The sequence below is a fragment of the Balaenoptera borealis genome (genome assembly GCF_965194805.1).
Source record: "Balaenoptera borealis genome assembly, chromosome: 7".
Classification (NCBI taxonomy): domain Eukaryota; kingdom Metazoa; phylum Chordata; class Mammalia; order Artiodactyla; family Balaenopteridae; genus Balaenoptera; species Balaenoptera borealis.
Window position 1 is genome coordinate 90,608,691 of NC_138864.1, and position 12,851 is coordinate 90,621,541.

The 12,851-nt window shown below is 34.6% G+C and overlaps 1 long non-coding RNA gene across 1 annotated transcript in view; it reads left to right on the forward strand.

The window, feature by feature from the left end:
- Positions 1 to 12,851, forward strand: part of LOC309632549 — a 428,412-nt gene continuing 415,561 nt past the window's right edge. The window contains exon 1 of the long non-coding RNA XR_014246974.1: positions 1 to 12,851. This exon is cut by the window's right edge and continues 34,240 nt beyond it. This is a non-coding gene — a long non-coding RNA (uncharacterized lncRNA).

The window sequence follows — 12,851 nt, forward strand, 5'->3', positions numbered from 1 at the left end:
TAGAGCATGGTTCCACCTGCAAAAGAGAAACAGTGATAAGAAAAATAACGTGTTATTTCAATTAACTTCCAAGGTCGCTTCCACTATTCACTCATCTAAAATTAAGCTCTCTATCAGAACTTTCTAGAAGAAATTGTTGGGGTGCCCCTCAGGGCAGTTGGGTGAGGTTGATGGAGGCTGAGCAGGCCTAATTTGACTGAGCTGACTTAATCCATAGAGTCACTCAAATATTAGCATTTTCTGTGAGTGTTATAATATGAGAAAAAAGGTGAGAAACACTGCTTTATATAACAGGAGCATTACTGAATTGATATTATGTTTTTGATCCATTCATTCAAGAAATGTTCCCTTTAAGAACATTTGAGGCGCTGAGTCCTTATGAACATGTGGTTCCTGATGATCAAGAAGGCTTTGAAACATTCCCCTTGGCTTCACTAACTTTTAGACAGGTTTCTTCCTGACTCTAGGCCCCTGACCTCCTTTTCTTTTGAGCACTTACTTTAGAAAACTTGTAATTATAAATTCTTCTCTGTTCCTTTAAGAGGCAAATCTTTTTAACACCTCTTGTCAGTTGTACAGACCAGGAATGTCTTTCTCAAGAACCTGGGAACCATCTATTTGAAATGTAATCAGTAAGGAAGATAGTACCCCTATTTCTCAGTTTGTGGGACAGTAGGAACCTAACTTCTGCAGGGCTTCTTGCTTCAAGTGATTAAATTATTTTGTGTCATAAAGATAGAAGAAAGTTTACTTTTCCTTTGGATAAACTCAGTTGGCAAACATAATTGGTCTATGATCTTCCCCTCATCCAAACACTTAAAAACCCTATAGAGCCTTTTGTTTCAGTGGAGTTGAGTTCAGACTGAGTTTTGCTCTCACTCCCCCATTGCAACAGCCTTAAATAAAGTCTTCCTTGCCTGTTTAACATTGTCCAGTGCAATTTTTGCTTTGACATTGAATTTACTATTCTGTTTTGCATTATGGACCCTGACATGTCACTTTCTTTTAATTATGTGTTTAGAGGAGCTACTTGAGAGGAACCTCATGTATTATACTATTTGTATCTGGCTTACTGCAATGACCATTTTAGAGAAAACAGTTTTATACAGGTATATATCATTTTACTGTGCTTCAGAGATACTGTTTTTTGTTTGTTTGTTTGTTTGTTTGCAAATTGAAGGTTTGGGGCAACCCTCACTGAGTAAGCCTATCAATGCCATTTTCCAACAGCATTTGCTCACTTCCTGTTTCTCTGTCACATTTTGGTGTTTCTTCCAATAGTTCAAGCTGTTTCATTATTATTATATTTGTTATGGTGATCTGTGATTGGTGATCTTTGATGTTACTACTATGACTCATTGAAGGCTCTGATGATGGTTAACATTTTTTAGCAATAAAATATTTTTTAATTAAGATATGTACATTTTTTTAGACAAAATGCTACTGCACACATAACAGACTACAGTATAGTATAAACATAATTTTTATATTCACTGGGAAACCAAAAAATTCATGTGGCTCACTTTATTGTGATATTTGTTTGATTGTAATGGTCTGGAACCAAACCCACAATATCTCTGAAATATGCCTCTATGCTTTAGTTTTTATTTCTACTTTATCATATAATCATAGTTTAATGTCTTAAAGCATATTCATGTGACAGTACAGTACACATAAAATAGTGTAAAACAGCTATCGTTGGATGTATATTCTTATATGTGTCTTTGATGATAATCTTATCATCCTTAATATAGTTTATCAATAGCTTTCTCTACATCCTATAAAAATGATAGTTTTAACAAAATAGTTCCCTTGGCCCTCATAAGAAACATTTATTATACAGACTATGCCCTATCATAATTCAGCCAGAACATAAAAAAGATGAAAATATATGATTTGACACCTTGCCTTTTAAATTTCATATTATCTGTTTTTTAAAAGGAATCAATTTTCTATATTTTTGGCATCACTTTTATCAGTAACATCTATATTCGTTTGTACTATTCATTTTCCAGCCTTTTTACTCATTTTCTCTAAGACAGAGGTTTTATATCCAGAATGAGGAAAAACACTTTAATTTGTAGATGAATGTTACATTCCATAATGACTCAAATACTTGCCGAACATATGTTTTCTTTAAATGTTACTATACCATTTTAACAAATATACTGTATTAATTTATGGAGAAATGCACAAATCATCAAAACACCCTAAAATGATATCATAATATGCTTCTGAAATGCTGTTTATCCATTTCACTGCTTTATTTATATGAAGCAGCAGTGACATTTACAAACCAGCTATGGTGATAACAGGTGTGCATGCCACTTGGCTATCCAAAGGATATATTCTTCTAAGTGGTAGTCTAATCACCCAAGCTCCATGGAAGACTAAATTTAAATCAGATGTTAATGGCCTCCAGAGTTCAGCTGATCTTTGCATTCAATTATCTTCCCGAAAGCCAAATGGAAAAATGCTTTGACTCAGGAAATTGTATATGAAATTCACATCTGCTATAAGAAAAACAGGTTTACGAATCATGTGCATTTAAAAAGAGAAAACCCTTACTCATTCTCAAATCTATTACTTCCCCCACTATCTGATGTTGTCTTCATCAAATGATTTCTATAAAAAGATTGTATCTAGAAAATCTCTGCTTTATAACTCTGTCATTACAAGCTTCTTTAAATAAGGGACTGAATTTTCTCATCTCTCTATATTGGGCAAACACTTGAACAAGTTATTTATTTTCTCAACTCCTCTCTTTCTTTAATTAACTAATTTTCTAACTTTTCCAGCTCCTCTTACTCCTTCCCTCCCTTTAATATAGAAATTCCACAGTGAACAAGTTCTTGGTACTGCTCTGCTCTGTCTTTAACTCCTCAGTTCCTGGGTCACCTTATCTAAAGTCACCTCTGTGCAGGCAACTTCCAACTCTATATCTTCAGTTTTGACCTCTTCCAAGTTTCAATCTCAGCTTTCCAACTACATGTGGGATGCACAGGATAGTCTTCCTGGTAACCTAATTCCATCCACCACTTCCCTCCCCATCTGGATGTCTGCTTCCTTTCTTTTACTATATACCTTATCTTTCACCACTGTCTTAATGGGTATTTAAGTTCCAACTTTCAAAGTGAGCTTGATTCCTTTCACTCTGTTTCTTTCTCTTCATTAACCCCCAATGATCCACCTTTATTTAATCTTTTTCAGCTTTCTAATTTCTTTTTCTGAAAAAATTTCTAGTCCTATTGAGCTTCATAACAATTGTTACTCTGTGAGGAATTAATACTACATACTAAATTTACATTTCCAAACATCATGGTGGGCATCATGGTGGGCATGGTAAGCAAGAATTGGTGACAAGTTCTATATATACTCCAATTATATTGTTCTTGATTTCCTTGTATTTGATCCCTTGTTTTATAGATAATAAAATGTCAAAAATGTTCTTTCATTGTCCTAATATATACTTTTTATTAAAAACAAAGGGAGAGAATTGTTTTCTAAGCTCAGAGCTACTGGAATTAGTTATTTTAAAAGGATACTACATAAAAAGTGTTAAATTTATGGGCAAAACAAAACAAAACTCATACTGTTACAAATGTCTATTCTAATGTTAAGCCAAATTAAAAGCCAGGGGTTACAAGTATCCAAAAGAAGAAAGATCAGTCAACCTACTTGTGAAGATAAAATCAATTGACAGGGAGCAGAAATGGTACTAAATATACCACACAGTAAGCCTCAGTTTACACACGGCACACAATTCTTTGTGAAAGAGAAGAAAATACAATTAGTTGAAACGCACTCAATTACCAGAAACCTATCTCATACTCTTGTCTTCTATCATAAAATGAATGTCTATAAGCCTATCTTTTTATGTTGTTATTATTACTTTTTTAAATTCAGACAGGCGCTCAGTAAAAGGAGCTCAGAGGTAATTGAAGACTAAAGAAATATGCTTTTTTCTCACTTTAAACTCCCATAACATAAAACAGGCAAACCAATTTAAACTAGATTTGGAAAATAAAAAGTTGCTATCTGCCTAGTTTAATCCCAATGAATTTTATATCAGAACAATAAATCCCTGAAAATGCAGGCTTCCAATGGAAACTTGCTAAATATTTAATCATAGGCATAGGCCCATAACCATAAGTTGTGTTCCTCATTCTTATTTATTTCAACAGTAACTTTTATTCTTTTTATGGAAGAGATCAAATGATGAGGGATAACCACTCATGTGAATGTATGTGTGCTTACCAATACCATCATGGCAGTATTGCTGCATATAGATTTAGTTGTGTAAGGATGAAATTATGATAATGACTACTTCTGCAACAGAAACGGAAGGAAATCTCTCCCCTATACATTTGCTAGATACATGAGATTAGGGTGAAGGCACGTACCTTTTAGGTTGTTTTATTTTTATATTAAAAACTAAAAATGCCGTTTTGAGCTATCAGAAGACATCAGTTTAATGCCCAAATATATATAGCATCAATACAGGAATAGTGCACACTTTAAAGTCAATTTTTACTTATCCTTCAGAGCTTAGCTTAAATGTCACTTCCTTAAGCCTTCTTTGACCAACCTCCAGAAGAGGTCTATTCTTCTGATCTACCTGCTGTAGTGACCTCTATTTTCCTTTCATGGCCTGAATCTCAGTGGTGAAGGCTCTCAAATTAGATTCTAGTCTCCATGAAGGTTGAAACCATGCCTATCCTATTAAACTCTGTATTCCAGTGGCTAACACTGCCTTCACACACTAAGCACTCAATAAATAGTGTGCCTAGGATTGCATTTACGAGTACAAACTTGATAATTCCATTGAATCATCAATAATTGATGATTATTATTAATAATAATAATTGAAAGGCTGAAAACCCAGACTCAGGATAAATTTTAAAAAGGGCTTTGAACACCCAAATCTCTATGGACAGGAAGAGGCAGGGCAAACTACCTACCTGCAAATACAGGCCATCTCCTATGTAAAAGGAAAGACGACTCGGCACATCTAAAATCCAACGGGCAGACTAGTAGCCAGAAGTAGGGCAGGGAGCAGGACTGGACCTTAATCAAGGAACTGGTGAGAGGAATTCTGTCAAATTTTAGAATTATTAATGATAAGTGACTGCTGTGTGCCTCCCATTTCTCCTCTTTTTAAACTGCAATGTCAATTATGTTATCCTATACCTGACAATTATTGAATACTGGGTGATTGTGAAGCAGGTAACTGATCTCTTTAAACCATAAGTCTTCACATCAAGAGGAATCATACCAAGGATCCAAACCCAAGGACTCTCATTCACACCTAGACCTGATTTAGATAAAAAATCTGAATCTTGACCCTGGTTCTCTAACACGATGAGATTTTGAAAAAGTTCTTTGAAGGGGTGACTATATTTTGCATAGTGGAAGAATGTAAATAATTTATGGCCAATATCAGTCTGTGGAAATTTTAAAACATTGCTGCAGATTCTTGAGTATTCATCTCATTGAGAGACAGGCATATATGCCTTCTCCCCTTAAGCTTGTGACTATTTAAACAATAGAATATGATTTAAAAAATTATGCTATGTCACTGCAAAGGCTAAGTCATAAAAAGCCATTCAGCTTCTGCCTTACTTGCTGTGACATTCATTAACATACCATTTAAGATGTCCAGCTACCCTGAAGCCGTCATGCTATAAGGAAACCCAGCTACATGGAGAAGCCAACTGAAGACATTCAGCTGAGCCAGTCTTCGGATCACCGAATAGTATACATGAAGAGCAATGCTTCACAAAGTTTAGTCCATGGACCTGTAAGAGCTACTGAAATTCTTTCAAAGAGTCCGTGAGGTCAAAACTATTTTCTAAATAATGCTAACACATTATTTGCCTTTTGCCCTGTGTTGATATTTGAAGTGGTGCAAAAAAACTGCAGAAGCCTTAGCGTAAATCAGGGCAGATACACCATGCTGTACTCACATTCTTTAAATTCTTTACCACCATACACTTGCAGAAAAAAGAAGTCATAAAATGTCATTTTCACTTAAGAATATTCTTAGTGATGCAGAAAAATATTAATTTTATCAAATCAAAATTCTTTAGTACTCATCTTTTTAATATCCTATGTATCAAGATGGGAAATATGTATGAAGTGCATTGCTGCATACGAAAGTATGATCCTTGTCTTAAGAAAAAGCACTTGTGCAATTGATTTGTGGGCTGAATTAGGTGCTTCTTTTATGGAACACCAGTTTTACATGAAAGAATGACTGAAAAACTATAGTAATTCATCATTAGGTATTTGGAAAATATTTTCTTGGAAAAGAAGAAAGTGTTTCAAAGAAAAAATTTGACAGTATTGACAGTCAATGATAAATTTTAAGTTTTTATCTGCTACTATCAGCTTAATAGCTTCCCAAGACTTTTCCGGTAAGATGGGTGATGACTTTAATAAATGTCATTCTTTTATTTTTATAATGAAATGTATCAACATTTGCAAGATCTGCAGAGTGAAACAATATTTTCCTAACGATCTGTGCACATTATAAAAATCATTCATGGGTAAAAGATCCACTCAAAGTGCAAGATATAAGGATGGATTTTAATGTTACAGAGTGCAAAAAGTTCCCTAGTACAGTTTCAGATTCCCTGTTGAAACTGAACTTTAAGAAAATACCTTTTGTCAAGTTTTTGTACAGTATTGAAGGAAAATATTCACAATTATCTCTAGAGGCTATTAAAATATTCCTCCTTTTTCCCAACTTTACGTTTGTATAAGGTCAGATTTTCTTCATATACTTCAATCAAAACAACATATTGTAGCACTGGGCACAGAAACATGAGAAACTGCATGTTTCCTAGTTAAGTCCGAAATTAAGGGGTTTTGCAAAAACAAAACAAAAAAAACAACAAAGAAAACAATGCCACTCTTTTTACAATTTTTTTTGTTTTGGAAAATGTAGCTTTTTATTTTAAAAATTATATATGATATAAATTAAAGGGGTTATGATAACTATTTTAAATAAATTAAAATAAATATTTTTAAAATCTCTTTTAATTTTTAATATGGTAAATATCAATGGATATAGTCTACTTAAACAAAGACCCTTTGAGGTCCTGAATAATTTTTAAACATGTGAAAGTATTCCAAGACAAAAAAGATTGTTCCAGACAATTGCAGGCACCAGTTGTTCCAATCATCCCAGCCATTCAGATCTTTCCAGTTGAGGCCACAGACATCATGGAGCAGACACAGGCCATTCATGCTGTGCTCTTTCTGAATTCTTCACCCACAAAATCCATGACCATAAAAGAACGGTGGTTGTCTTCTGCCACTTAAGGAGAATGGGTTTATTCTACAATGACAGGTAACTAAAACACTAACTTCTTGTCTCTTGGCTTTTCTACCTAATAGAAATTCTTCCTACATTCCCTGTTACGGCCAAGCATCCAGTCACATATGTTGGAAGCCTGGGAGTTTCTTAGATTTCTCCAACCCTCTCACCCCAGTTTCCCGGATTTACCAAGTTTGACAGATTTTACCTACTAGGTAGCTCATGAAACCCTTCCATCTCCATAGCCAGAAATTTAACTCAGGCAGTTAGATCTCTCATCCAAGAGATGGCAATAGCCTTCTAACTGATTTTCCTAGCTCCAGTTGAACTTTTAGTCAGACTAGTACTTTGTGTAAGGGATTTTTTTTTTTTTAATTTTAAGGATAATTTGGCATTATTAGCTTCCTGCTGAAAAGCCTTCAGCAGCTAGTCATTACCTTCAGGATAAAGAGTAAGCTTTTTAAGGGGACAACTAAAACTCAAGGAATCAGATTTTTACTGCCTATATGGCCACATCTCCATCATAAATGTCAATATTCTGCTGTACTCACAGTACCTTCTAGACTAAACCATTATCTCTAAAATCTCTACACTTGTGTATTCACCTTTCCCTCTGCTACATTCTGCCAGAATTTCAAGATCCATGTTAGTAATAATCTCTTTTTGGAAGCAACATATGATTCCAGAAGAATTAGATTTTCTGCCTTATGTATTTATATTAGACCACTTTTTACCTGCATTTTAACATTTATCGGAATACATAACTTATACTGTACTGAGTGCTCACTGAGAGACGGAATTATTTTCCATCTTTGTATTTTTTGAAATCTGTTATCTATCACGGTGATGAACAAATATCTGTGGAATGAATAACGGAATTGCTTTTTATACAGTAGACAATTACACAAATATTTGAAAATAACTTAGTCACCTCTAGTAAGAATGCTATATTAAACAAAGATTCAAAATGAAAGGGTTATAAATAGTCTTTAAACAAGTCAATAAAAAAAGAAAGACAGGTCATTACAGTCAAGGTAAATGTTATTAATAAGACATCACAGCTTCTATTAGTTTTAATCTAAGAATTGTACTCTGTCATTTTTACTATTTAATATCTGCTTAATCTAGCATTCCAGAGCTGATTAATACTTTCAAGCTTTCAAACATATAAAACTACATAGTAACAGTTTTCAACATAATTCTATGTTCAAATGTGCTTTTCAGTGTGATATTCATGCTTCAAATATTTATACAATATTTTAGCTTAGCATAGCACAATTATTCTCTGTGTATTGCCAAATGAAAACTTATCTCCTTCCTTAACAAACTTGGTTTCAATTTATGATACAGAAAAAAGCATTAAGTGGAGTAAGGGAAATAGGGAGGGTTTTGACCAGAGAAATAATAAGATCTGGCTTAGATTTTAAAAAGATCATTTTGGCTACTGTTTCGAGAATAGCCTTTCAAAGTGGTATAGTGAACATCTTTCATTTGCAACTCCAAATTTATTCTCCATCTTTCTCCACCCTACCCTGTGCCCCAGGAGGTCACTCCATATGAATGTCAACTGACTTCCTTTCTTCCAGCTTCTAATTGGATATGGCCAATAGAGGTGCATCAGATACCTTCTGAGTCCAGATTTACATTTTCCTTTTCAGCTGCAGCTGAACACTCACCTACTGGCTTTGACTCACTTATCTGTAATGCCCCTGGACTAACCTTCAAACAATATGGAATGATACAAAATGGAAAATGCTTTCCTCTGTTAATTTTTGGTTGACACATCTAAAAGTATTCTGTATGTTTCTGAGAAGGTCCAAGAAGGATCAAACTTCAGCTGTCTCTGGAGGGAATCAAACTCAGTAATATATACTTGTATTGACTTTTCTGTCTTGTCTTATTTCATTATTTCCTATTCCTCTCTCACATTCCCTGTATAACCTTCTGAATAATCTACCTGCATATGAGTAATTGTTTCAGTCTTTGCTTTTAGGAAAGCCCAGGCTAAGACACCGGTAGGGAGGCACTGATAGGAGATCTAGAAGTTGTGAGGAGAGTGAGGTCAAGATATCTATTTCTTTGACTTATCTGCCAAGTCACTGTTCGTGTACTCAATCCTCCTACCGTAAGGGCAAATGCAAAAATAAAAATAAGAGGCTTAATTCTCCCCAGTGAAAATAAGGAAAGAGACGTCCCTTCCTTCCCTTTTCCTAGAGTATTTACTTTAGAAACTTGTAATTGTAACTTCTTTTTCTGTCTCTGAAATGTATGTAAATCTTTTTAAGAGCTAAATAAGCCTCTTGTCGGCTTTACAACCCAAGCCTGTCTTTCTCAAGGACCTTCCAGCCATCTCGCTGAAATGTAATCAAGGAAGATAATGCCCCTGTCTCCTGGTTTCTGTGGGAGAGTAGGAGCCTAACTTCAGGGGGCTCTGTGCTCAAGTTGCAAAATTACCTCCTGTTATAAAGATGTAAGAAGTTCACTTTTTCTCTGGATAAAGCCAATTAATTAGCACAGATGGTAACCTTAATTATCAGGTGAATTTAGGATGAACTATTTGTGACAAATGGTGCTGTCAAGTCCTTTTACTTGAGGACTAGTTACTGTTTATCTTGTACCTTAAGAACATGCACAGAATTGATTGTTTCTGTTTGGCTATAAAAGGGTGAGATTCATCTCTGTCTTTGCAGTCTCTTAGCAGATTGCCTGTGATACACATCAAATTCTAGTTTAATGCTTATTTAATAATAAAACTGTTTTCTTCCTTTCCTACATTTGTGGTGAGATTTTCTGTGTTGGCAGGGGATTTTGTTTTTAATTATATTTCCCCAACATTCCCAAAAGCTATAGACCTTGTTATAGCCCTCTCCTGATTCTGGTAACCGCTCTCTCTCCTGGATCCTCTAAGCCAAAGTGTGGTAATAGCTACTAGCTATTACTAGCCCCCAACCACTGCAGCTTTTTCTGTTGCTCTTCTCAAACCATACCAATAAGTTTGTAAACAGTTCTCTTGTTAAATTCTCTTAAAATTCCAAATTTGAGTGTGACATTAATTTCCTTTCAGAACCTTGACTAACAAAATAGAAGAGGTTGAAAGCAGGGAAATCATGCAATATATTATATATATCACACCTTCTTTATCCATTCTTCTATCAATGGGCACTTAGGTTGCTTCTGTATTTTGGCTATTGTAAATAATATTGCAATGAACATAGGGTTCATATATCTTTTTGAATTAATGATTTTGTTTTCTTTGGATAAATACCCAGAAGTGGGATTGCTGAATTGTGTAGTAGTTCTTTCTATGTTTAACTTTGTGAGGAAACTCCATATTCTTTTCGTAGTGGCTGCACCAATTTACATTCCCACCAACTGAGTATGAGAGTTCCCTTTACTGTACATCCTTGCCAAAACTTGTCATTTGTTGTTTATTTGATAATAGCCAATTCTGATAGGTGTGAGGTGATATCTCATTGTGGTTTTGATTTGTATTTCCCTGATGATTAGTGACGTTAAGCATCTTTTCATGTGCCTGTTGCCCATCTGTATGTCTTCTTTGGAAAAATGTCTATTCAGGTCCTCTGCCCATTTTTTAATCGGGTTGTTTGGTTTTTTGATGTTGAGTTGTATGAGACTCATTTTTGACTCTTTGTTCTGTCATAAACTCCAACTCAATACTTCTGAAAATTCTAATATTTCACTTTCAGAATGTATATAGAACTAACAATTTCTCAACTCTTTTATCATCTAACCAAGCATCATCACCTTCATTCTTGATTATTAAAATAGCTTTTTTAGTATTCTGTTTTCACTCTTAGGACCTTTGGGTTATTGTCAATACAGAGGACAGAGTCATTTTTTTAACTGTAGGCAACATACTATTATTGTTTTTTAAAAAACCTTTTATTGAGGCATTAGTGATGTACAAAAGTCTGCACATATTTGATGTACCTAACTTGATGAGTTTGGAGATAAGTATATATCCATGAAACCATTACCACAATCTATGCCATAAACACAGCCATATTCATCACCTCCAAATGTTTCCTCCTGCCCTTTTATTGTTGTTACTTTTTTGTGATAAGAACACAGCATAAGATCTACTCTCTTAGCAAAATTTTAGGTATACAATATAGTATAATTAAGTATAGACAATGGGCTGGACAGTAGATCTCTAGGAACTCTTCATTTTATATAACTGAAACTTTGTACCCTTCGACTAATACCTCTCCTGTTTCCTCCTCCTCTCAGCTTCTGGCAACTACCACTCTATTCTTCGCTTTTATGAGTCTGAATATTTTAGATTTCTCATATAATTGGTATAATGTAGTATTTTCCTCTGTATCTGACATATTGCACTTAGCATGCTTTCCAGGTTTATCCCTGTTGTTGCAAATGGCAGGATTTTCTTTTCTTTTTTTTTTTTTAAGGCTGAATTGTATTCTTTTGTATGAATATATCACATTTTCTTTATCAATTAATGGACATTTAGGTTGCCTCCACATCTTGGTCATTATAAGTAATGTTGCAATAAACACGGCAGTACAGATATAACTTCAAGATTTCAATTCCTTTGACTATACAAGCAGAGGTGTGATTGCTGAATCATATGGTAGTTCTATTTTTAATTTTTTGAGGGGCCTCTGTACTGTTTTCCATAGTGGCTGTGCCAATTTACAGTCCCACCAACAGTGAACAAGGGTTCCCTTTTCTTTACATCTTCATCAATATTGGTTATATACGTTTTTAAAAATAATGGCTATCTTAAATGGTGTGAGATGATATCTCATTGGAGTTTTAATTTATTATTTCCTTGATGATTAGTGATGTTGAGCACCCTTTCCATATACCTGTTAGCCATTTGTATGTTTTCTTGGGAGAAATGTCTATTGAGTTTCTTTCCCCATTTTTTAATTGAGTTATTATTTTTTTGGCTATTGAAGGAGTTCCCTATATATTTTGGATATTAACCCTCTATCAGATATATGGCTTGCAAATATTTTCTCCCATTCCATAGGTTGCCTTTTCATTTTGTTGATTGTTTCCTTTGCTGTGCAAAAGCTTTTTAGTTTCATATAGTTCTGCTTGTCTACTTTGCCTTTGTTGTCTGTGCTTTTCATGTCATATCCAAGAAGTCATTGCCAAGACCAATGTCAAGAAACTTTCACCCCGTGTTTCTTGTAGGAGTTTTATGGTTTTAAGTCACTCTTCTGTCCTTACACTCCAATAACTCCACTTCCCTCAGAGTGAAAACCAAGGGTCCTATAATTCTCCCAAGATTTATTATGATCTGGCTTCCCATTCTTTCTCCAACTTCTCCTACTTCCACTTGCTCACTCTGGTCCAGCCTTACCTGCCTCAGCATCACTTACTGAGTGAAACATACTTTGACCACTCTGTTTTACATTCCCTCTACCTCTACCCTCAGCACACCCAATTACCTTACCCTCCCTTATTATTTTTCATACACTTGTCATCTTCTAAAGTACAATTTCATTATGACGGTCTTTCTCTTCCCACTAGAATATAA